Source organism: Triturus cristatus, chromosome 6 (genome assembly GCF_964204655.1).
Source record: "Triturus cristatus chromosome 6, aTriCri1.1, whole genome shotgun sequence".
Classification (NCBI taxonomy): domain Eukaryota; kingdom Metazoa; phylum Chordata; class Amphibia; order Caudata; family Salamandridae; genus Triturus; species Triturus cristatus.
Genome location: NC_140589.1, coordinates 515880134 through 515907899, shown reverse-complemented (window position 1 = coordinate 515907899; position 27766 = coordinate 515880134).

The window sequence follows — 27766 nt, the reverse complement described above, 5'->3', positions numbered from 1 at the left end:
TAATTACGGATGGCTCAAACTGGTGATATTCACCTTGTTAAAATTGAGAACTCATGGGCCCATAGTAGTTGCAGCGTAATTTTCAACTCTAAAGTAGTATCAAACTTAACTTTAATTTAATTGTGACGAGTTACATAGTTTAGGCATTGATGTTACTCCCCCTCCAACAGAACACTTTCATATTTCTGTCATTTGAGCCTATGTGTAATGAAAATCTCACTAATCTGCATGTAGCTTCGGTAAATGGGGAATGGGGTGTATTTCTATCTGGTAAGGAGGGGAGACGGACGGCTCCAGAAACAAAAGAGGAAACAGGGAGTTGGAGTTGGGTAGCAGGTGTGCAGCGGGCCCAATAGTAAAAGGCATTACTTGCAATGGCTTCAAAGTGGTTTCCTGGATCCAGCAGGTTTTCTGACTGACAGTAATAAATTGTTTTTTTTTAGTAGCTTAGCTGCTGACATAATATACACCTCGGAAACCTAGTTATCTAAAGAATTTGTGATGGAAAGGTACGTTGCCACAAGTTGCAAGCTGCAATTCCCTCTAGGAGGCGGCATACAAATGGGTGTGTTGTGATTCTCTTGAGCAGTAATTACAGTTGGACTTATAGTAATTTTCCCCTTGATTTGAATGTAGTCCTTTCTACAAAAAAAATTCTGAAGGGAGATCGTGATAGTAATGAGTCACTTTTGGTGGTCAAAGCACATATCGCACCAGAATCTCTGCATGGGTAGCTCGTAACTGAAATCTTCAATTTTATCTCTGACAGTAGAAATCGAGAAGAATGCAAAAATATAATTTTGGTAGGTGATTTTAATGACAAAGTTTCTAACCATGCCATGAGGATATTGGCAAGTAAGGCTAAAAAAGTAGTTTTAAAACAAGCATTTGCAATGCAATCGGTCTCACTTTTGGGACCCTATATGTATTGAACTATGAAGCACATTAGCCTGGGTGCTGAAACATCTTCTGTTCTTAAAATGGAGGGAAAGTAAGCACCAAATGTGTGACACGCCAGGTATGGGAACACATGGAGAGAAATATTGCCTTTCAGCGGGAAATGTTATAGTCCATAGCTGTTTTTAATATACAAGATTAAAAAAAAATATGATTGTCTGCTGGTGCTCGTGGAAGACAATTTCTATGGACTAGAATCTAGAGAATTCTAAAGTGATTCTGGTATTTTACTGACCTCTGCTGGTCGTTTTCTATCAAGAAAGTTAAATAGAGGCAGTTCAACAAGCAGAAAGCAATTTTGGTGTATTACTGACCTCTACTGGTCGTTTTCTTTTTTTAATTTTTTATTAGAAACCTTTGGTACACAATAAAATACAGACAAGGGCCTACAACCACCAGGGCCGGCCGCTATAGAGCCCGAGGGCCCGCAGTGCAACACCACACATTCAAATGAACCAGAGGCAAAGCTCCCGGCAGTTCGGGAGCACATGTAATAGGCCGTGGCCATAGGCCAGGAGCAATCGGAAGAAACAGTTTCATTTTTTATTAAATATAAAACACACTCAAGGCAATGAGTGTCCGAAATAGCAGCGTGCTCTTCCCAGGACGGGGAACAACGTACAGTATTCAAAGCAGTTCTTGTCCGGAAGCGGTAGAGGGGGGCAACGGGAGAACAAAGCATGGAACACACCTCACACCATCCCGCAGAGTGCGCGGCTAGGGGGACAAAGCAATATCGACCTCCAATGGCAGAGGCGGGGTGCAGATACGTCCACGATATAAATTCCATGGACCCCATACCTTAGTTCATTTCCCTGGCTTGCCTCTCGCCACATACACCGTCTTTTCCCTAAACATACACCAGTCCATATTCTCCTTCCATACCTCGATCGTGGGCGGCCTCGGGGAGCCCCATAGCTGTGCAATGTTACGCTTAGCCACCATGTACCCCAAGGTCACCCACTGCGTCTGTGCCGCGTTACAATCATTCGGTTCCCAGACATTTAACAAACACCTCCTAGCCTCTGGCAACAGAGCAACGTGCGTGACCTCCTCCATTACGGTGTGGATACCGTTCCACAATCGCACAACCTCCGAACATTCCCATAAGATATGAAGAAAGGTACCCGGCAGGCCACATCCACGCTTACACAGTCCATCCATCGAGTAACCCATACGCAGCAAACCGGGCCCCGTGACATACACTCTATGAAGGATCTTCAGCTGTACGAATCGTAAGCGGGCCGGGATCGCCACCTCTTTCGGGGAGGCCACCGCCAATGCCCAGTCCTCATCGTCCAGTTCCAAGCCATCGCCCGTCCATGCCTCCCGCAGACGGAACATCAAGTCCGCGCGATCATTGATGAGTTTCTTATAAATCAGAGAAATAGTGCTGTCGGGCACGTAGCCATCCAACACTCTATCCTCTAGTGGGGAATACTCGGGGATAGCAGCAGCGTCCGGAAAAACCGAACACAGCGCATGGTAGACTTGAGCATACCGGAAGTACTCTCTATCGTTTAATTTATATTCAGTTTTAAGCATTTCAAACGTTTTGAAAGACCCCTTCGCCCAAAGATCACCCACCTTACATATACCAATCATATCCCATTTCTCAAAGCCTTTCGATCTCCACAAACAGCCCAACCGCCTAGAGGCATACAACGGCGTCGCCCGAGTCAAGCGATCCCTCCACCCCATCGCAGCATTCGCCGCGTGCCACACGCGTACCGCAACCTGCGTGGGTCCTGTCAACCGCGTGTCCGGGGTCACCGAGTACAGCGCCCTATTATAGTCCCCACCCGGGAGCAGAAATGTATCCATCTCGAAGGCCGGATTCAAGGCAGGACCGTATATCCCGTGGTTCACCGCCGCCAACTGAGACGCCCAATAGTATCGTTTAATATCGGGGAGGGCGACCCCCCCATCGTACCAAGGGAGCGTCAACTTGGCGAGAGCAATCCGCGGCCGCCCGTCCCAAAAAAGTTGGCGCTGAAGACCCTCCACCTCCCGGAAATAACGGGCTGGCACGACGTCTAGAGTATTTTGCAAAGCGTACAGGAAGCGAGGTAGCGACATCATTTTAAACAATGCCGCCTGTCCGAGCGGCGAAAGCGGAAGTCGTCGCCACCTCGCGACGTCGGCCTTCAATCGCTGAAGGGGAGGGAGAAGGTTTCGCTCATAGCGGACCGCGGAATCCAGTGAGATAAAGATTCCCAAGTATTTGAACCCCAGGGTAGCAATCTGGATGGGGCAATCCCGTGGCAGGAGGGGGGCCTCGCCCGAGAGGACGTAAACACACGACTTGGCCCAGTTGATGACCAGGCCGGAGTTGCGACCAAAGGAATTCAGTACGTCCACCAATACAATTAGCGACTGTCGGGGAGAGGTGAGATACAAAAGGATGTCATCCGCGTAGAGGGAGACACGGTCTTCAAATTCCGGCGTCCATCTAATGCCTCGCAACGAGGGCTCCCAACGCAACCAGGAGGCGAGAGGCTCCAGAGAAAGTGCAAAGAGAAGGGGTGATAACGGACATCCCTGCCGCATACCTCACCCCAATGCGAAGGGAGCCGACACCCTACCATTCACCACCACCTGAGCCAGTGGGTCAGCATAAAGTAATTTTACCCAACCAATAAACTCAGGGCCGAACCCAAGTTTCGCCAACACGGCCCAAATATATGGCCACTCCAAAGTATCGAACGCCATAGTAGCATCTAAAGATGCCAAGATGGCCGGCTCACGTATAAATTCCGCTCTAGCCAGCACGCCGTGCAACCGCCTCAAATTTAGAGCGGTATTCCGATGGGGTATAAAACCGGACTGGTCCTGATGAATCAAGTCGCCCACGACCCGAACCAGTCGATTAGCCAATACCTTAGCCAGAATTTTGGGTTCTGCGTTCAACAGCGAAATGGGCCTATAGGAGGCGCAGCGGTCTCGCGGCTTCCCCTCTTTGTGTATCACAACTATGTTGGCGAGGCGTTGGTCAGGGGGGAGGAAGCCCGCCGCACGTGCCGCGAAAAACATGTCCCAAAGATACGGCGCTATCTTATCGGGACGCAACTTATATAGTTCGATGGGAAGGCCATTAGGACCCACAGCTTTACCCGATGCGATCGAGCGAATGGCCAGAGCGATCTCATCTGACGACAACTTCGCCTCCATCAATACTGCATCAGCCTCCGATAGGGTTGGCAATGCAATGTCTCTAAGCAACAGATGAGAATCCTCCTCCGAACGCTCAGAAACCGGAGAATATACCCCGCAGAAATGAGCCGCGAAGCAGTCAACGATGTCCACCGGGTCAGTCACACGCACTCCATCCATTCTCTCCACAACGGGCACCACCCTGCTCGCTCTCTCCTTCTTATCCAACCATGCAATCAACTTGCCGGCCTTATCCCCCACATCATACAGTCGTCTACTGGTCGTTTTCTGTTTCAGTTAAATAGAGGTAGTTGAACAGAAAAAAAAGTCCCTAAGCGGAAGACAAGTCCTCAGCTGATATCCAGAGCCCACAAAGTACATACACATATGTGTATATACTAAAGTATATACGAGGTCTTGAATGTTCGACCTAAAAAGACGGAGTGTGATCGTAAATGGTTTCAGTTATTAGAAGCTGCCTCCCAAAAGGATACAAGGAGATGTTTGCAGATTATTTCTGGTTGCTGTGGTTGTAGAACAAAATGTCTTCCAATTCCAATCAAAGAAGTGAAAGAAGCTCTGATATTGGTGATCTCTATGCACCAAAAGATGGTGTACAGTTTGCAATTGTTTTCCTGGCAGCCTATTTATAGCCACTACTAGTATTTAGCCTTCCAGCCACACAGGAAATCCAGCTGATTATTCGGGAAATAAGGGCCTTTGTGGTGATGGGCCCAATTAAATTCCCATTTCAAGGGAGAGGCCTTCCTATGGACTAATCTTCTTACTCCAGTATTTCTATACAGTTATCGCCAGAGACTAATTCCCTCATCTTGGTCCAGGAGTATTCCCCTTCTTTTAGCTTAAAATTGCTCTCAAAATCTTCCTTCTAATTATTGACAAATTACACTTCTTGGTGTGGTTGGAATTTCTTTATCCTAGAGCATACTGGATCAAGTATTAAAAAGCATTTAAAACACATAGCACGATAGATAACATCTTAATGTTGAAACTGATTGCAGAACATTATATGTCTGTTTAAGTGGGCCTCCTTGGCATGGTGTGTCCTAGTTTTTTGCCTCTACCCCAGTGTTTTTGAAGTAGAGCTGGATTTTGTTTTGCTGGTTTAGATGCTTTGGGCACTTTGCCACTGCTGATCAGTGTCATAGTGCAAGTGCTCCCTGTATAAATTATTGTTGTACGTGGTTATCCATGATAAACGTTCAGAGAATAATGACCAATTGTGGCTATCTCTACAGGCATAAAACAACAACTATGCATTTCAATAGTTGTTCCACATATTCCTGGGCATATTGCGTGTTTTTTAACTAGTTTGGTGGACAAGTAAGTACAATTGCATGTGTGTGTATACACTGCTCCATACCCCACAGTGACATCGAGCGCTGCCATCCCATGAATTTCGGTTCAGAAAATGTAAGATTATGGATGCACGCCTAATTTTACACATAAGTGCATGTTAATCAAATATTTAACAATATTGGATGTAAATGGTCATGTATAACTGGGAAATGCATGAACATAGTCTACATATCCCATAGTACTTCAAATCTTAAACTTTACTGGACAGCTCACACAAAAGCCATAAACTACACACAAACAATATAGCGAATACACCTTCAAAAGTCAGGCTCTCGTACAGATGTTATGGAAACAGCTGTAATGGATGCTGTGCTTTTGACTGGAGTTCAAATAGGTGCTTTACTTATTCTATTACAACTGTATCAGCACAGCATACTTTACAGAACTGTAGTCCAGTAGAAATATTTCACCGGAATTCAGAGCTGCAATGGACGGATATGCTGCCTGCTGAATAACTAGCTGACATGGAGTGACGCACAATTCTGAGGTTTACTAGGTGCTGGGAAAAAAACAATAAATTATAATCAGTTTCTGTGCAAGTTTGCCTCTTACTGTAGACAGGACAAAAACTGGGCACCAAAAAGGGCCGAGAAATAGGATCCGCAATGGACCTGGTAATTCCAGGTCCGAAGTGTTATTCCCCATTCCATGACCAGTATAGGCAATAAACGTAGGTAGGTATCCCAGTTTGAGAGGGTCTCTGATTGGGTTGGGGGATGGGGGGCGGGGCTGGCCCACCCGCACCCCTCCCCCTCTAGACATGGGCCTGTCTAAAGTGCATACTTTTCAATCAATTCGTACTCATCTCCAGTCCAGACTCCTCAGAAAGGCGAAGCGTCTGAAACAGCCTCTCCAATGAATAATAATAACCAGACATGTTTTGTGATGGTTTACGCTGCCTCGCAGTAAATCATGTAGCTCTCAGACTAGTCGTGCCTGGAATTCTGTATGATTTTAATCACACCTTTATAAGCCGTAACTTGGAATAACACTGAGTTTTAGTTAAATACTTTTTACAGAATATGCATTAACGAATTATACAGGTGTGGAAAGACTGCGCTGAACTGTGGAGGTTAACACTGACAAACGTTAGGTGCAAAGGTTTGCAAAATAAGGAAAAGTAGTTATGAACATGTTATGCCCGATTTATGCCTGGCACACCCTAAATCTAAAGCACCTTCCCAAACATTAACGCCATTGCAGCATCTCATTATCATTCCTGACAGCCACCCAGGCTGAAAGGGGCCTCACTCAACACATCACCTGCCAGTACTGTGCAAATTTGATTTGGCAACAGTAGATGGTGCTCTTTGTTAAACACCCAAAGAGCCCTTTTTGGCTAAGGGGAAGTAGAAGTACACAATACTACGCATCTCTTGAAGAGCAAAACGTGCTAGTGTTAGGTAGCGACAGCCTTGCTACACACTGTGAATGGGTAATTGCGTGCGTGGCCACTTGCTGGCACTGTCCACACACTTCTTGACATGGAGGGAGGTGCATCTCCTTGTGGTCGCTACTCAGGGAGTAACAGTGACACGAGAGAGGGTGCATCCAACTTCTGCTAACAGATCCCCTTAGTTTTTGGCTGGAAAAAATTTGCAAAGGTGTGCAAATGGTTAATATGCAAATGTAAAGACCGCCAAAAGCAGGTATTGTTTTTTAATTAATTGAGTCACTCAAGGCTTCCTGATGACAAATATTTATTCTTATGAGAGGTTTCGTTAGGTTGTTTCCAACTGAGCTGAGGAGTGCGCTCTTCTAATGGGCAGTATAAAAAAGTGTCTGTGTTAGGTACAATCTGATTGCTTATTACTAAAATCTATATTAAAAGCACTTTTTAGCTCTTACACATAAATCTTTTACCATATTTTGACACAGCCTATCTTATATTGTGTGGAATACAAGTTTAAATAAGCATTTACAATGCAATAGGTCTCGCATTTACGCGGGTTTAAGCTATTGGCATTCTAAATGACAATGCCTTTTATTTATGTTTTAAAAACCAAAACATAAATAACAGGCATTGTCATTTACAATGCCAATAGCTGAAACTCGTGTAAATGCGAGGCCTGTTGCATTGCAAATGCTTGTTTGCCTGTGCTACACTGAACTGATGCTGACCGCGCTGCAAAACAAATAAATAAAGCAGCGCATCAGCTAAAGTGAAAGCGGACCAGGCTGGAATAAGGAAAGACCATTAAAGAAAATAGTGCTCATCCACTAAATAACGGAGCCAAGTAAAAGGTCCTTCGTTATGGGCAGTAACAAAATGAAAAAAGGTGGCACCAAGGTGGGACTAACAAGCCTATGTACGAATCAGAAGCCAGCATTTTCAAAGGACAATGACACAAGCAAATGCCAATATGGGCGGGGCTTCCAGTGCATACCCTAATACAGCCTGCCTCGCAGAGCGAGCAGCGCATGCGCGCTGCTGCTAGGCTTGACCTAAAAACGGTTGTCCTGGAGTCCCCAGCCCAGTGGAACAGCAAGGTCAGAAGCAGAATGAATGAATGATTTAATGCAGCCACCTCTGTCCACACTCCCTTCAAAAGCCAGTTCCATGCTCTGCAGGGGTCCGCGTTCACCACATAATTCACTCTTCTCAAGTAGCTTCTCTGCCTACCTGAGGTGGGTGGGATAGCTCAGGAGGTTAATGTATCCACTGCGGGAGTAGACTCTGCACATCACAGGTCCGAACCTTAGAGTCACACATTCACCCTTTCTGGGTCAATAACACGAGCGCCAGCGAGCAGTACCGCATTTGTTATGAGGTACAAGGGGACGAGGCTTCTCCGTGTGAGTAATCAGTTTAATGAACAGAGGGGCTCGCCCTGTGTGTGGCGCCTCAAGGCGCTGGAGTGAAACAGAGCACTGGAACCAAGCCCTAGCTAGAACTAGGACCTCCTGGACTTCATTTTACTGACGACTGGACTTACTGGGCCAGGAAATGCTGGGTCTAGAGCTCAGAAATGCAGCGGAACGGTCCTGGAGTGGTTAAGATGCTGGGCTTACTGTGGCACAGCCCTGGACGGGTGAAGATGTGGAGACAAAACACAGCACTGACTCTAGAGCTCAGATATTCTGCATTACACTGGGCAGTTCTGTAGTGGTTGTCGTACTGGGCAAATACACAGCACTGACTCTAGAGCTCAGATATGCAGCATTATACTTGGGTCCGGAGGGGTTAAGTTACTGAGCCAATACACTGCACGGTCCTGGCAGTGCTGACGTACTGGGCCAATGCACTGCACGGTCCAGGCAGTGCTGATATACTGGACCAAAACAACAGCTCGGTCATGACAGCGCTACCGTACTGGGCCATCGCACTGCACGGTCCTGGCAGCGCTGTGTACTGTGCCAGTGTCCTGCACGGTCCTGTCAGTGCTGATGTACTGGGCCAATACACGGCACAGTCCTATAAGTGCTGACGGACTCGGCCAATAAACAGCTAGGTCCTGGCAGTGTTGCCGTACTGGGCCAGCGCACTGGGCCAATATGCGGCTCGGTCCTGGCAGTGCTAACGTACTGGCCCAATGCACTGCATGGTCCTGGCAGCGCAGAAGTACTGGGCTAATCCATGGCTCGGTCCTAGCAGTGCTAGTGTACTGGGCCAGTGTAATGCACGGTCCTGGCAGTGCTGACGTCCTGGGCTAATAAACTGCATGGTCCTGGCAAGGCTGCCATACTGGGACAATAAAAGGCATGGTCCTGGCAGTACTGACGTACTTGGCCAACGCACTGCACGGTCCTGGCAGTGCTGACGTACTGGGCCAATACACGGCATGGTCCTGGCAATGCTGTAGTACTGGGCCAATGTACTGCACGGTCCTGGCAGTGCTGACGTACTGGGACAATAAACGGCTCGGTCCTGGCAGCGCTAACATACTAGGCCTATAAATGACTCGATCCTGGCAGCACTGCCCTACTGGGCCAGTGTACTGCACAGTCATGGCAGTGCTGCTGTACTGGGCCAATACATGGCACAGTCCTGGCAGTGCTGACGTACTGTGTCAATGCGCACCACTGGTTCTAGAGCTCAGATATTCACCATTACCCTGTGCTGATCTGGAGGGGGGTCGTACTGGGCTAAAACACGACACTGGTTCTAGGACTGACATGCTCTGCATCCCACTGCCCGGTTCTAGAAGGGCTGACAAACCAGGACAGGACACATCAAGGGATCGGAGAACTCAAGCACGTCATGCCACAGTGCAGGGCTCTAGAGCAGTGGACTCCCCTCCAACAGCACAGGTGGGGTTTAGAACCCTGCACAGCACCAGGTCATCAGTGATGTCATGAGTGATGTCACTGACCATGTCATGAGTGATGTAATATGTGACGTCATCAGCAGTGCATTGCGGGCACGCGAGTTATAGTTAGCTGAACTAACTATAACGGGGGAATTTCAATGGTTTTGTACGAGTGAAAAGTCCAGCTAACTATAACGCCCCTGAAACCTATGGTTTTTTCAGTGAATTTCTAAGGTATTTTAAATGCTAATTCCTAACTATAACGTGCCTGAAACCCATGCTTTTTTCAGTGAATTTCGAAGGTTTTTTTAAATGCTAATTTCTAACTATGCCTACAGAGGTAGGACATGTGAAGAAAGAAAAGAAAAAAAGCACAGAAAGAAAAAAAAGAAATGCAGAAAGAAGCAACAGAAGTCCTCAAAGACGAAGAAAAGTGCAGGAAGAAGGATAACGTGCAGAAAGAACAAACAGAAGAGCAGAAAGAAGCCTTGTTGCAAAATCATCCTGTACCCTCAACTTTTTCAGACGGATACTGGCGGTAACTGAGTCTGACTAACCAGTCCTAGAGCCAGTGCTATGTTAAAAGACACTCAGAATACAGTGAAAACACCTACATACACTAGGGAACACTATGCGTTGGGGTCCCCCTGTGATTAGCATGACCTCCTCTGTAAGCCCCTAGTATATAATAGGGCAGGGGATTAAAACTACCTCTTAAAACGCGCCACAGGGTGTGTTTGCACACGTCACCTCAGGCCCCGTCCCCTCCCTTCCCCACTGTGTAAACACGCCCTGTGGCCGTTTTAAGTTGGGAGATTAAGTCCCCTTGAATCCTGAGGGTCCCTAGGGTCCAACTAGACCACTAGGTACCTCCAGTAAGCGCCACAGAGCTGCGTTGCAGAGAGATGTAAAAAGGGGCACGGCCTAGACCACCTCTCTGCAACGCAGCGCAGTGGTGCTTACTGGAAGCACCTGGTGGGCTAGTTGGCCCCCAGGGTCCCTCAGGATTGAAGGGGAGTTATTTCCCCAACTTAAAACGCGCCACAGGGCTTGTTTGCACACGTTAACTCAGGCCCCATCCCCTCCCTTCACCACTGTGTAAACACGCCCTGTGGCCGTTTTTAGTTGGGAGATTAAGTTCATTTGAATCCTGAGGGTCCCTAGGGTCCAACTAACCCACTAGGTACCTCCAGTAAGCGCCACAGAGCTGCGTTGCAGAGAGGTGTAAAAAGTGGCACGGCCTGGACCACCTCTCTGCAATGCAGCTCAGTGGCGCTTACTAGAAGCACCTGGTGGGCTAGTTAGCCCCCAGGGGCCCTCAGGATTGAAGGGGAATTATTTCCCCAACTTAATACGCACCATAGGGCGTGTTTGCACACGTCTCCTCAGGCCCCCTCCCCTCCCTTCCCCACTGTGTAAACACGCCCTGTGGCCGTTTTTTAAGTTGGGAGATTAAGTCCCCTTGAATCCTGAGGGTCCCTAGGGGCAAAATAGCCCACTAGGTACGTCCAGTAAGCGCCATTGCAGAGAGGTGTAAAAAGGGGCACGGCCTGCACCACCTCTCTGCAACGCAGAGCAGTGGCGCTTACTGTAAGCACCTGGTGGGCTAGTTGGCCCCCAGGGTCCCTCAGGATTGAAAGGGAATTATTTCCCCAACTTAAAACGAGCCACAGGGCGTGTTTGCACACGTCACCTCAGGCCCCGTCCCCTCCCTTCACCACTGTGTAAACGCGCCCTGTGGCCGTTCTATATTGAGAGATTAAGTCCCCTTGAATCCTAAGGGTTCCTAGGGTCAAACTAACCCACTAGGTACCTCTAGTAAGCGCCACAGAGCTGCGTTGCATAGAGGTGTAAAAAGGGGCGTGGCCTCAGAACACCTTTCTGCAACGCAGCTCCCTGGCGCACACTGGAGATACCTGTTGGGCTAGTTGGCCATCAGGGACCCTCAGTATTGAAGGGAAATTAATTCCCCAACTTACAACTGGCCAGGGGGCGAGTTTGCAGAGTGCTGCAAGGAGGAGGCGTGGCCTCCGGCGCGATGCCGGTCTTTTATTTATTTTATTTTTTTAAGAAGGAGGGCTGTGTGGCCGCCCTTCTTTTTCTAATTTATTGGCCCTGGGGACCCCATCCCCCAGGCCTGCACCCTAATTTTTTTTGTTGAAAAAAATTAATTTGGCCCTCCCAAGGCCTTAATCGGCCGTGGAGACCCCAACCCACGGGTCATGGCCTTATTTTTTTTTAAATTCTTTAGGAGGGGGGCTGCGTTGCCCCCCTCCTCAGGCCACTTATGGCCCCGGGAAACCCATCCCCCGGGGCCGGCCTTTGTTTTTTATTATTTAAAAAAATATATATATTTATAGAAACACCTAGGACATGCTGGACAAACCATATGCACCTATCACCATGACGATTTGCGTGATATTCGTTAAAAGGCGACTATGCATACAATGAATCGACGAGGAATTTATTTACACCGCTAGTGAAGCTCTGTCGCGTCTGATGCCCTACTGTGCCTAATCCGGGCACCCCCGCTGGTTGGTAGTCTCCAAGTAGACACCCTTGTCGTTTATTTATACAAACATGGTTAGCTATTGACGGCCACATTTAATACACACGCACACCAAGCCATTCAAAGGGGATTCGACAAAAATTCGACCAAACTATGCAAGAAACCCCCTCACGGTTAATAAAACACACATCCACTGCCGGATGTGTAATACTTTTTATTTTACTCTCTGGAAAGGAGAAGAACCTCACTTGAGAGTCACAGCGTGGTCCTGGCTGAGCCCAATGCTGTGTTACACCCGCCAGTGCCCGCCGAGTGCCACACACCTCTGTGTTGTATTCCACCAGCTAGTGCGTATGCTATGACACTCTCTAGCCCATGTGCACTGTAACACCACCCCGTGAATATGTCATGCCACACTTGCCTTCGCGCGGGTTATATTGCCCCATCTAACGTGCCTTCCTCGATGCCTATGTTATAACGCACAGCGCTATGCCATACATATTACAATCTGGGATCCATATCTTTGTCACAGTGCATATGCAACATTACACTCCCCAGCACATATTTTATATTACAACTTTAGAGATTAGTTAGGTTACATAACACTGCCCTGTGCATATAACACTCCAAGGCGCATATCGCATAGCACGCGCTAGTGCCTGTGCTATCTCACGCTCTCCAATGAATCTGTCATTGTGCACAATGTATTGCATATTATATTTCACGCCCCGGTTCATCTTATATCACACTTTTTGGTGCATAGTTTATACCATATACTATATCTAGTTTTCATTTTCAATCGTGCTCTCAGGACTATGTTCTATATAACACCTACCCTTTTCATCACATTTTGCGATGGGGGGTGGAGGGTGAGGGGGTGTTTCTGCCAAGTAAGACCGGAGTTACAGTCACAAACGTCCTCTTCTTCCTGAATAAAAGTGAGATTATGCTGCACACTTGTTCATATTTTAAGAAGTTCGCACAGACACACATTTTAAAAACAATAAAGTTCCTAATACCCACCTTCTCTGAACAGTTAGCTTGCTGCCCCATCCACCTCCTCCCTATCCTCTGTTGTCTGAATCCATGGACTAGCCTCCTCCCTCCTGCCATGCATGGTCTGATGTGCTGCCACTGCCCTCCATTTAGCATGATGTACCAGTCCACTCCTGCTGCCCTCCATTGCCCAATTCTATGGCCCATCATTGACCTCCTGCTTAGCCTCTGTGCTTAGCTTGCTGCCCCTATTCTCCGTCCCCCTGCCCTCCGATGTCTTTGTGCATGCCCCTGCTCCATCCTTTTTGCCCACCATGTTCCATGGACCTGCCACTCCTATCTACTCTGAGTGTTCTGTTGAGTTGCCACTCCCCTCCCACCTGCCTAGCATTGTCAGATGACTGTAACCTGTCCCTTCCACCTTCACCCTGCCTGTCCACATGCCATGCCCCTATCCCCTTCCTCCTATCCTCCATGGTCCATTTTACTGCCACACCCTGTTGCCCTCCCTGGTCTGTTGTGCTGCAACTGCTCCTCCTGCCTGCCCCACGCGGTCTGTTGTGAGGCCCCTTCCCCTGAACTCTCTTGTCTGTGCCCACATCCTGACCCTCCCTTCTATCCTCCATGGTCCTTTGTGCATGCCCCTGCACCCTCTTTCTTGCCCATCATAGCCATTGTGCTGCCACTAACCCTCCCACTTGCCATGCATTGTCTTCTGTGCTGCCACGGCCCCTCCCACCTTCCCTGTGTGGTCAGCTAGCTGCCCCTGACCCTCTCCCACCTTCCCTCAATTGGTCTGTGTGTATGCCATCATAGTCTCACTGTTGCTCTCCATGGTGTGTCTTGTTTCTAGTGCCCATCCTGCCTGACCTCCATGGTCATCTTGCAGCTCCTGCCCTGCCCCCTTGCCCCCAGCCCTCTGCTTTCATGTGCAGACCCCTATTCCCTCCCTCCTGGCGTGTCTGTTCCATTGTAATGCCCCTGATTCGTCCCTCCTGCCCTTTATGGTCTGTTATGCTGCAGCTTTCTCTCCTGTCTGTCCATTATGGTCAGCTAGCTACCATTGCCTCTTTCCCCTCTGTTCTCTTTTGTCCGTGTGTATGGTCCTGTCCCCTCCCTATTGCTTTCTATGGATTGTTGTGCTGCACTCCCGTCCCGCATCCCCTGTGTGGTGTATTGTGCTGCTGCAAACCCTGATGCCTGTCTGTAGTGTCAGTTTGGTGCACCTCTCCATGTCCCTCCTGTCCACTGTTATCCAAGTCCATGTCCCTACCCCAATTCCTCCTGCCTACCATGATCCAATGTACCATACTTGCAAACATTTTTAACTTGATAAGAGGGAGATTTTGAAAAAAAACTGGGGTATTGATTTTCCCCTTTGAGTTACATTGAAAAAGAGGAGATTGTAGACTGGAGACAGATCAAATAAAGCCCATTTGAGCTTAAAAACATTGGACGTTTCCTGGCTGAAACGGGTCTGTTGGCATGTATGGTTGTACTTCCACTGCCTCTTCCTTCTGCCCACAATGGTCTATTATATTGCCACAGCCTCTCTTGCCAGTCCTGTATTGTTGGTTTGTTGCCCCTGCTCCCCTTTCCACTGCCCTCCATAGTCTGTTGTGCTGCCACTGCCCTTCCTGCCTGCCCAGTGTGGTCAAATTGTTGCCTCTGCACTCTCCTACCTGCCTTCAATTTTCAGAGTCCGTGCCCCTGGCCTCTGCCTCTCAACAGTATCCCAATGAACAACTAGATTGCTAACATTCTATATTTATTACAAAAGTGTGGAACGCCTGACGTCATCTTGATGTAATCAAAACCGTAATACCTAGAGCATTTCCTTTAGAAATTACATATATGAGAGGGTCTTATTTGCATTAAAATTATGGTTAGTGCTCTAAAAAACTAAAATGAGGACATATTTTCTGAGTTTTCAAATAGAAGAACTTTTAAATTATTTGTAATCTTTATGTTTTTTTATCCAGTTGACCACTTGATTAAATTTTGCACCTAGGGGAGAGGATGTGGTGTTACTTTCAGAGCTGCAGACTTTGCAACTGGGGAACCAGGTTGGCGTTTCTGCTTCAGCTCAACATTCTGTGATTCTGGTCAAATCACTTAATCTCCCCATGTCTACAACCAAAATGAATTTGATCTTGTGTGATGTAACCAATGCTCATGTAAAGCACTCCAATACCTGACAAGTCTGCACTATATTAAACTGCAAATACACAAAAAGTAAGTGTTTTCCATACTTCTGTCATTGGGCTACATCTGGGTGATGTTTGTGCTGCATTTGGGCTCTTTTGTCTCTGGTGTCCATCTTGGGAGATTTATTTGTTATGAAGTTTCCTAATTTCCTCATTTACTGCAGTCTCCTCAGTAGGAAAAGCTTTCAGTTTTTTACTTTGATTCCATCAAGAAGGTATGCAGATATGTCACACATTTGCCATAAATTCTGAATGTTAGCACTCTAGTTGCTCATTAGATCACTGTAGTAAAGCTACTGCTCACCAGGGAAGTCTGCTGCTGGTATTCAAAGTGCATGTTTCAGTCTGCATATCAGAATTTTTTAATGAAAGAGAAGAGAATTTGAGAAGTCACTCAAAATGTGCCCTAATTTTTCTTTCTTGGGCACTAATCATAATTTCTATGGCAAAATGAACCCCCTCATTGTGTTCCTTTTTAAATTAAAAATGTTTTAAGTGTTACCAGTTTATTCCAATCAAGATAGCTTCAGGTGTGCCATTCTTTTGTCATAAGTAAGACAGTAAGCGCTCTAGTTGTTCTTAAGAGCACTCTGGGACATTCTGTCATTGGGCTATACTTGGGCTACATCTGGGTGATATTTGGGCTACATTTGGGCTCTTTTGTCTCTGGTGGCCATCTTGGGAGATTAATTTGTTATGAAGTTTCCCTTATTTCCTCATTTACTACAGTCTCCTCAGTAGGAAATACTTTCAGTTTTTTATTTTGGTTCCATCAAGAAGGCATTCAGATGTGTCACACATTTGCCATGAATTCTGAATGTTAGCACTCTAGTTGCTCATTAGATCACTGTAGTAAAGCTACTGCTCACCAGGGAAGTCTGCTGCTGGTATTCAAAGTGCATGTTTCAGTCTGCATGTCAGAATTGTTTTATGAAATAGAAGAGGATTTGAGAAGTCACTCAAAATGTGCCCTAATTGTTCTTTCTGCGGCACTAATCAGACTTTCTATTGCAAAATGAATCCCCTCATTTTGTTCCTTTTTAAATAAAATGTTTTAAGAGTTACCACTTTATTCCAATCAAGATGGCTTCAGGTGTGCAATACGTTTGTCATAAGTAGGACTGTTAGTGCTCTAGTTGTTCTTTAGAACACTCTGGGAAGCTGCAGTAGAACACAAAGGAATCAACTGACAGTTTCTGCCCTTGTTGGATATACATGTTTTACTGAGAATGTCAGACTTCATTCTCACATGACTGAGAAAGATAATGTGAATATACAGAAAATATGCTCTCAGTTTAGCTTATAGATCACCTTCCAAACCTCTGTGGGAAAAGCATGAGAAAATAGTTCTCTCTCAAACATGATTCATGATATCACAGCAGAAGGCTTTTTCACATGGTAAAATCACCTTGGAACACACCACAATTCCTAAAATGAGTATGGTACCATCAGCAAATGATTTATAATGTAACTAAAGTCTTAAAACCTTCTATTAACTGCAATGCTTTTTAATGAGGTGCTATCATGTATATTGGTCCCAAGATGGCTGCCAACACTTCTTGAATGAAGTACTGACAGCCAATCAGATCTCACGATGAGATGTGTGGATAGGCTCCGCCCAGATATATCTATCTTTTTAACTCTCATTTTCTCAGGAACTACTGAACGGATTTACACCATTTAAGCAAAAGGCATGAGTCTGAACTGAGGACTACCTCTTTGCCAAATTTGGTGTAATTCCGTTCAGCAATTCAGGCTGTAGCTGCGTCAACAGGTCCTATGGGAAAATGCATGGGGAAAACGCGTTGTGGGACTCCCCTTTTTTCTCGGCCCCCGCTTGACGAATCACTGTGAAATTTTCAGGATAGGAGCGGACCGGAGCTGGCTAAAAGTTTGGAAAATTTCACGGAGATTCATCAATCGGAGCCAATGTTATTCCAAATAGAATGTTGCGGATTTCCTATGGAAAATAGGTCCTAACTATAACTACCTACTGGCGACTGCCAGTAGGTAATATATATATATATATATATATAGATCATCATTTTCTTATGACCCGCTGCACAACAGTTCACTTTCGTGCATCAGAAGATTGACTGTGTTAATACACATACCTTATACCACGGCAGAAAGAACCCTCTACTATGGTAAGAGGGGGGCAGTAAACGCACTTACAGTTTTGGACAGAATTGAGTGATCAGATTAGTGCATCATGGAGGATGAGGCTGAAAGAAGAGCGGCTGCTCTCACTTTATTCACAAGGAAACCGGGACCGAAGAATCATAAAGAGGCCACCAATCCTGAAACACGCACAACAGAGGACAAATTGAGGAAACTGGAGAAAACCAAGAGAGCAGAGATATCGAAATGGTGGGAGGCCATCTCACTACAAAACTACGTGGAACAAGAGATGGCTCCGAGAGGCCTGAGGATTTTCATTACACCCTCGTATGAAAAACCAAACCCCGAAATGCTCAAAGAATGGTCCCAGAACTCGGCACTCAGCTCCAGACGCATGCTGGAGATATTGATAAAGTACGCCTGGATCGACCGCGATGCACTATTGAAAGAAATTAAAGATCTTCAAGAAGACCTCACTAAAAACATGAGTATTGAGACCTACAACAAGGCAATGGAGAATATGAAGGAGAGACTGGTAAAACACGAGGAGGACATCAAGGGGCGAAAACAGAGGAAACTTAACAGAGACTATGGAGACTACGACAGCGGGAGAATACTAACTTTTAGCCGAAAATATGATCATCTCTACAAGGACAAAGAAACACCAACAACAGAGAAGGCTATTCCGGTGGAAGAAGTACCCTCAGAGATATCCACTGCTAGCGATACGGAATCGGACGTATCCAAAGGGGAAACTTCAGGCGAGGAACGCAGTACCCGCACCATCACTTTTTTAGACGAATATCGGACAATGCGACAAACACGACAGAGTACGAGAGACACAACAACACCGAGATCGAGGGGCCAGAGAGGACGAGCACGAGGAAGAGGCCGAGTAGACGGAGGAACAGACGGCAACGAATCAGACAACAGTGGCAGAAGAGGCAGAGGAAGGGGGCGTATGGGAAGCAACAAGACGCGCTCCAACAGAACATATTGATGGACTACAACATGGTTAATAGAACTATTATTAATCTGTCTAAAAGACACTTGAGTGATGTGGAGAAGCACACATTATGCTTAGGTCTGTCATTTTGCCCCTCTTCCAGTTTTAACTATGTGGAAACAAGAATTGACCTCTTCAAATATGTCAGAAAGCTTAAGCTAAAGAAGTGGCATATATTACGTCGCCAACAGCCCAGAGTAGCCACTGACACTAGCACACAGGAGGAACATGAAGCAAACCTAGCGATAGGGGATCTTAATACTCTTACCACCCTATTCGAACTCAATAACGACACGAATAGGGACAGTCAGACCATGGAGGTAACTGACATCTTGGATGCCATGGACATTACCCATAACTCAGCCACCACTACTGGTTTTAAACCGCCTTCGACTTTTTTACCCACACTACCTCACGACGGCATTGACACATTCCATGACAATGTCACCAAGGCCCTCATAGATCTTAGAAACAAATCACACTATGGTAACAAGTCTAAAAACAATCTGTCATTTAACCAGAGACAAATTCTCAAATCACTAGCCGAGGACACAGACATAGTCATCCGACCAGCAGACAAAGGTGGCAATGTCGTAATTCTGGACAGAGAACAATACATTGCTGAGGCCCTCAGACAACTAGGGGACACCAATTCCTACATGCAGATCACTAGGGAGGTGTACAATGAGAGTGTCATTTTGATATGGGACAAACTCATCACTTGGAGAGACAAAGGGATCCTTGAGTGGGAAGAGTACTGTTATCTCAAGAGGGATTTTCCTAAGATACCGGTGCTTTACCTTCTACCCAAGGTCCACAAGAGTGCCACATCTCCACCTGGCCGTCCCATAGTGTCCTCCATAGGAAGTGTAGCAGAGCACATATCCAAATATGTGGACCATTTTCTCAGGGAATTCGTCATCAAGCTCCCAAGTTATGTGAGGGATACTAAAGATTTCCTTGGTAAACTAGAAAAGATCAAATGGGAGAATGGCCTACTCCTCATCACACTAGATGTACAATCACTGTACACCATAATCGACCATCAACAGGGATTAGATGCGTGCAGGCACTTCCTTAACCAAAGAGAGATCAAATATTTGGAACACAATGACATGATCATTGAAATGACGGAATTCTGCCTCACCAATAACATCTTCATCTTCAACGGTACCATCCATAAACAGCTGATTGGTACCGCGATGGGTTCTTGTCTGGCACCGAGTTTTGCCAATCTCTTCATGGGCCTCTGGGAGGAGGAGATCTTTTCAGAAAAGATTGCCATCAAGAATTTGAGCAAAGTAGCTCTTTGGCTCAGATACATTGACGACCTTTTCATTATATGGAAAGGTAGTCGGACAGAGGCCCTAGATCTCATACAAGAACTCAACTGCAATGACCGTAACATACATCTCACTGGGTGCATTAGTGACAACATGGTCGAATACTTAGATGTGAAGGTAGAGGTAAGATCCAACACACTACATACCTCATTATACCGCAAGAGTACAGCAGGCAACAGTATCCTACATGCCCTCAGCAGCCACCCGGACACCCTTAAATGGAGTATCCCCTTTGGTGAACTGCTGAGGGCAAAAAGAAATTGTAGCAGCAGCGAAGCATTCGAGAAAGAAAGCAAAGTGATGATTGAAAGATTCAAACTTCGAGGCTACCCCAATTGGGTCCTTAAGAAAGCGATCTGCAGAGTAGAGTCCGTGGATAGAAAAGACATACTCAGGGATGAGACCACAGTGATGGAGGATACTGGGGATGCAGAAACCAGGGTGATCATGACCTACAATACGGAGTCTGATGGCATCAGACATATCCTGTCAAAAAATTGGAACACACTTAAAAATGACAACAGCATAGGACACACCTTCAAGGACAGACCCAATATCACATATAGGCGAGGAAGAAACCTTAGGGATATACTAGTACACAGCGACATCACTCTGACTCAAGACAGAGGTATCCAGAACCTCAGAGGCTTCTTCCCATGTGGTCACTGCAAAGCCTGTTCGGCCAGTACATCACGTAAAACATACGAACAAGGTCACAATCAGAGAACAATAACCCAGTTCCTCACATGCAGTACCACATTCGTTATATATGTGATAGAATGCCCATGTGGACTTTACTATATAGGCAGCACCACCCTGATGGCCAAGAAAAGGGTACTCGAACATAAGCGGGCCATCACCAATAAAGACCCAAAATACCCGGTGGCGAGACATTTTCAAGAACGACACTATTCCGACTCCTCACTACTGAAGTATTTTATTTTGGAACAAGTCCGGTTAGATCACAGAGGGGGTAACAGGACACTCAAACTCAGACAGAGAGAGTCAAAATACATTGTAGATCTCCAAACTAAGGCCCCTGGCGGTATGAACCAGGACGAGGAACTGTCAATACATCTGAAAAAAGAGTAATTCCTTACGTTCTGACAGTTTACAGGGGATGTCTTGTATTACCCAGGATGTACCTACTTGTGTTTTATTTTGTCTTGGTTTTCACATGTTTCTCTGACTTGTCAGCTAATGTTTATCTCATGTTTTTTAATTGCAGGAGATAAGGAAGGCACCTAACCACTACACAGGTGCCCAACCTTTTCTTCGGAGTCACGTCTTCACCCTCACTTAGAGAATTGGGGCACTTGATTTACAACTGGACACTTCAAGAAGGGCCTTGAGAGCAACAGGATAAGTGAAATTTTGGTTATCGATTGACCCAGGGCACTTGCTCATCACTGTTTTTCTTACATGTTTTTTAACTTGTTTCTTATCTTGGCACACTGCTTATTTCATTCCTTTTGATTTGAAAGACCTGGTGTTTTGCACTGTATGAGCACTATGCATGTACTTCAGATCATGGATTTATTTACCCATGAACTGTGTCAGGGTTAACTTTGCACTTCGTGCAACGAGCACTAGACGTGACATTGGTCTGTACTATTTAACCATTGCTCAGTTGTCTATACCATCACTGACTCTTTTTTGTCACCATAACATCCTTTATTGTATTAACTCGTAAGGGGTCCAGGTCCCCCTTTTTCTGGCTACTTAGCCACCATCCTATGCAGAGCGGATGTTTATTACTTTGCAGTGCTTCCACACTGGCCTAGTGTTCCCATTTTTGTAAGACGCAGAATTACGATGCTCGCAGTCCACTAGGTATTCATTTTACGATGAGTCAATTATGAGTCATTTGCAAGTGCTCCGATATGCTATTGTTTTTCGAGACATACACTGTTTGCGGTCATTCGATCTATCACGAATGTAACAGTGGGGCATGTTTTTTCGTTCAACTGTACTGTTGGTCGTTTTTGCATTACGTTATTGTGAATTTGCATTGCATTTTTCCTTTCACTATGTTCACCAATGTTGACCTTTCTAAGATGGCGGACGCTTTCTTTCTCTTAGTCCTATTATGATTCCACTGCCCTTTAGGTTGTGTCCTTTGTATATATTTGCATAAAGTTTTCCAGTACACGGTTCCATGTGAGCAAGGCTGCGGACGCAGTCGAAACGCGTTATGGAATAAACCTGATCACTACTATAACCTGGATGTGTCGTTTACTTACCTGAGAGCGCACGTATCTTTGTACTTTGGTGATAATTTTGCCGGCTGCTTCGCCGGCGTGTACGCCACTTTCCAAGGGGGCCAGCTGTCCGGAAGAAGCGTTTGTGGATTTTGGATATATATATATATATATATATATATATATATTCATATTTATATATATACACATACAACATACACACACGGCTGTGGTCGAAATGCGTCTGTGTGCTGCCAAATAGAGAACTGTTACCCACTTACCAGCGTGGCTCATATATATATATATATATATATATATTATCTACTGGCGGTCGCCAGTAGATAGTTATAGTTAGGACCGTGTTTCCATAGGAAATCTAAAAATTCTATTTTGAATAACTTTGGCGCCGGTTGACGAATCCTCGCGAAATTTTCAAAACTAATGGGGCGCTCCGTTCAGCTCCTACCCTGAAAGTCTCGGGGTGATTCGTCAAGCGGGGGCCGAGAAAAAAGGGGGGTCCCAAAACGCGTTTTCCCCATGCATTTTTCCATAGGACCTTTAGACGCAGCTACAGCCCGAACGGCTGAACAGCATTACTTGAAATTTGGCAGAGAGGTAGCCATAAGGTCAAGGAAGTGCCTTTTGCAGGTCTGGTGTAAATCTGTTCAGTATTTCCTGAGAAAATAGCATTTAAAAGCATATCAATATCTATACGCGCGCAGGGTGCGCGCAACGTGTGCGCACCGTGCGCGCACCGTGCGCGCACCGTGCGAGCACCCTAACGTGCGCGAGCGTAATTCTGATTGGTGGTTACATGTTAGTCAACGTTCGAATCGGTCGAAATCAGGAAGTGTCGCCGCCATTTTGTTTGTTTTCGGTGCGAGAGTGAAAAAGGAAGGTGGCGAACGTGAAAAGGGGGCAGGGTAGAGAGTTCCTGACCCCCTAGCCTTTGTCAGGGGGTCCCTGAAGGACCCCGAAGGCAGAATATATTTTTTTTAAATCGCAGGGGTGCGCGCACCGTGCGCGCACGGTGAAAAACCCCAAAAAAACAAACAATTTTTTAATACGTAGTTTATTGTAAAATAAATATATAAAAAAAATAATAATACATAAATAAATTAGCATTTAAAAAACCGTACAAATTCACTGAAAAAACCATAGGTTTCACACACGTTATAGTTAGGAATTAGCATTTAAAAAACCTTGCAAATTCACTTAAAAAACCATAGATTTCACACATGTTATAGTCAGGTGGATATTTCACTCGTAAAAAACCAATGAAATTCCCCCGTTATAGTTAGTTCAGATAACTATAACTCGCGCGACCGCCACTCTATCACAAGGATGATGTCATCAGTGATGTCATGAGTGATGCCACTGACCATGTCATGAGTGATGTAATATGTGACGTCATGAGCAGTGGATTGCGGGCGCGCAAGTTATAGTTATCAGAACTAACTATAACGGGGGAATTTCATTGGTTTTTTACGAGTGAAATATCCACCTAACTATAACATGTGTGAAATCTATGTTTTTTTAAGTGAATTTGCAAGGTTTTTTAAATGCTAATTCCTAACTATAACGTGTGTGAAACCTATGGTTTTTTCAGTGAATATATATATATATATATATATATATATTACTTTCCACAGAATCATACAACTGTTCAACTGTTATATTACGATATATCCCATAATACCAAATTTAGAACATAAACTTTAAAAAAGAGCTCTGAATAAGGCATGTAAGCGGCTTTTGAGCAGATACCGGACATAAATATACAGGGTCACACAGGTTGGTAGCAGGTGAGCCGAGAGGTGGACCCTCTTTCATCACTGAGAACACAACAGTGCAGAACGAATTATAAACTGCACGGCCCTATTTACAAAAGTCTCCTAAGTCGTCATAAAAAAGACCCATGCACCCCGGCGTAGGCTGACCACAAACTGATGCTGCACGCCACAAGTTAAAATATATATGTATTTACACACACAGCCAATCCTTGCCTCCATGTCCAGCAGCCACTTAGACCCTATCCCAATTTTCTTTTTCTTTTTTTGTTGTTTTGTGTAAAACATACTGGAACCCTGCTTGATCATCAATTTGAACATATTTGTGATTACGAACACAAAATTTAACATCCTTGTTTATAAGAGGGCAACAAACGGGCAAAACCCCCATGTCCACAGCATCCCACAGGCAGAGCCTGAGCCACGCCGAGAGAAAGATTAAATATATGTATGTTTTCTATTAACGGAAGTGCATCGTTTAACATGTGCTGAAACCTTAATGGGCGGCTCGGTGCTGCATCCCGAGCCATCGACAGGGCAATAAAGGGTCTTAAGTAACAGCTATCAGCAACCTCTGGAACTTCACCCCCCAAAAAGCAAAAACAATAAAAATGTAAGAAAAACGAAACCAAGCGCGGCTGGTAGAAGAAAGAGCCCAGGCTTAAACAAAAAAGAAAGAAAAAAACCAAAAGTAAAACATGGCCCTGATGTTATGAAGGAAACAAGCACTGACGAACGCGGAGACGGCACAAAGTAAACATTTTAAAAGAAAATATTTGCAACGCAATAAGTCTCACATTTAAATGTGAGAAGTATGGCATTGGAAACAAACGTCCGCCATGGTCCCGGCTGCTTTACCTTATTCAGAAACTCAATAAAGAAAATAGAACCACGTACCGTGTAACAACCAAGTAAAGGGGCCAGTAACCATGAGAGGTTATAAATGACAACATGGTCATACTGAGGAGGGACTAACAAGCCTATTAAGGAATCAGATGCCAGCATTTAGGAAGTACACTGACACAAGCCAATGACAAATATGGGCGGGGCTTCTCCTTTGTACTATACCTACAAAAGATCGCCAGAGCAGCGCTTGCGTGCTGGCTTAGGCTCAACCTAAATAGTGACATACATATTTACAGTGCTTTCTGTCACAGGCTGGCACCTCCTAGCACTAAAACTACACAAGTCACTATTTTGTACTGCACTAAGCAGGATTCAGTTGTGTGGCTCTTTTGTTACACACACAGACAGTTACAGTGATCACATTAACCAATTGGGGTTTCATAACTTGAAATAGAGCATTTCCCACTGATTAGTTTAATCTGCATTTATTTTTCATGTAAGGTGTGTGTTATGTGCAGTTACTTGAAAGTGAAGGACCAACAAAATAGTCACTGAATATTTCGTTCTTTTTAGTCACGCCTTTGACCCCGCCCCCTCTCCCATTGTACACAAGATCACAGAGCCTAGCAAAGGCATTTACCATGGCTTCAGGAAATACACGCTCAGCAGCGGCATCTCACAAGTCTACTGGAGTGGAGATATTTATTTTCATGCCATCAACCTAATTAGCTCCCTGCCAGTTTCCTAAGGAGCTCCCAGTGCAGGCCGGTAGTTCCAACCTATACAGAAACTACAGCTTCTTGCACCCCACTTAGACAAATAGGGCCAGTAAGGGTGCTGCATTACTCTGTTACATTATGACGAACAGTCGTTTGAATGTCTTTACTGCATTGTGGTAATAATCACTGGCAAATCCAACAGGACTGGTCCTTAGCAGAGTGTCTATTCATTGATTGGTGATTTTGAATGTGGCACTGTGGTCGGACGAGTTGAAGAAAACGAATTTGATTCAATGGGTGGATGAATGGATGCTTTTATCCATACACTCACTCATCCATCCGTTCATTCACTCATTCTGGCATTCAACAATTAGCCCACCCATAATGTCACACACACACACACACACTTATAGGTATACACACAAAGCCCAACAAGCTGAATCCAATTTACAGTGATTTCTGACTTCTTTGGTTCTCCAGGAATATAGAGATAAGAACATAAAAGTTATCAGCTGTAGATTTGTATCAAGTCAAATTACAGAAGTGAAATCCAAATTATATGATCAGTGAGGAAACCAACCTAGATACATTTACAGAACTTCAAAATGTGTGTCTGGTGCCACAGTCTAGCAAGACAGGACTGTATGACCACCTTTAATTGCCAGCTATCCCTCATAACTTTACAGAAACATAGAAGCTTTCCTGCCATACATTATATATTAAGGCCAGATTTTGTAAAGGCAGCCTGTTCTCCTTAAATATTGTAACACTATCTCACCTGATCAGCAGACCATCTCACAACATTCCTTGCACATCCATCAAGTAGCATACATACTACAGAAAAATGAACTTCTTGCTCTACTGGTCCCCACAAATAAACCATCAGGTGTGAAAGTGTCAGAATGGAGCAGGTGTATAATGAAGGACTCATAGCACCAGAGATAATGTCGAGGCACATGCACTTTACTTCTAATAGCCTACAGTAAAAACTACGTCTTCTTTATTCAATTCCACTGAAATAGATATATCGCTGGTTGAGCCCCGACGAGGTGCACACAGCCCCATCTTTCAGCTTATCCTCCCAATTCCCATAGAACACCTTTTCACATCATATTCTGAGCATGAACATTCCACAGTATCATCAGACGCATACAATCCAGCCTAAAAAAGCAGTTGCTACATTTCATGTTACCTACTATATTACCAGCAGAAAGCTATGTTGTAGGGATTGTATGTGACACAATCCTACATCCGGTCATAGTGCAGCATCTACATGCTACAGCCAATAGAAATGGAGAAAAACTAAGCATCTTGCACAGTTACCAATGAGAAGCCAGTAAAGAGAGGAGGCAGGGTGGAAGTCCCTTTTAAGTTTATATTAAAAACAATAGATTTCTCATGCACAGATGTGCAGGCGAAACCTAAAAATTATGGCATGGTCATGAAAAAAATCTCTGCACTCAAAGACAAAGAATCCCTATCTTCCAGATCGCATGACAGAATGATTTTAAACAAATGTAAAATTCTTAAACACCAGCCTTATCTGGAGGCCAGGTGGTCCAGGCATATAAAAGTAATCTTTACGAGACAGGGCCAGGCCCATAGTGTGACCTGGACGCAGGACATCAAAAAGGCTTGTTGCAGACTGTGTAAATCTGGGGATGAAAACATTGATCATATAACATGCGTGCACCCTGGTTTACTGAGCGAAAGGAGGGCGCTGTTAAGAGCACTCTTTTATCAATGCGGCATCCTCTCCTGCAGGCAAGCTGTGATCGCATTTTTTAAAGCAACAGACACCACCCTGAACTGTTTTTAACAGCAAAATTTTAGTTTGGGGCAAAAAACTGGAAATTTGTGAGGTCATGCTGTTCTATGCTTACTGCAGTTTATAGATCTTCCACTTTCATTCAAAACCACTGCGATGGTCATATTTGCAACTTTTCGAATACTATCACTTATTAACGTTTAGGCAGGCCACACAGAACACCGCGGTAGCTGTTTTAAAGGAGATAATGTATGTGATGGTTTTTTAACAACGAGGCACAATACAACTGTATCCTAGCTGCTGTAAAGGACAGTTGAGAAGAGCAGATGGCTTAGATTGCACTTAAAGACTTTAGCAGGCACTTTACTTCTTGGATGGTACTTTTATGGCAGTCAAGTACAGCAGATCATTCAGCATGCAGTTTAAGATGTGATATGCCCTCATCAACACATTGGCTTAATTTTAATCTTATTAAAACCGAAGATGATAACCATGTAGTAGGTTCACGGTGTTACTGTCA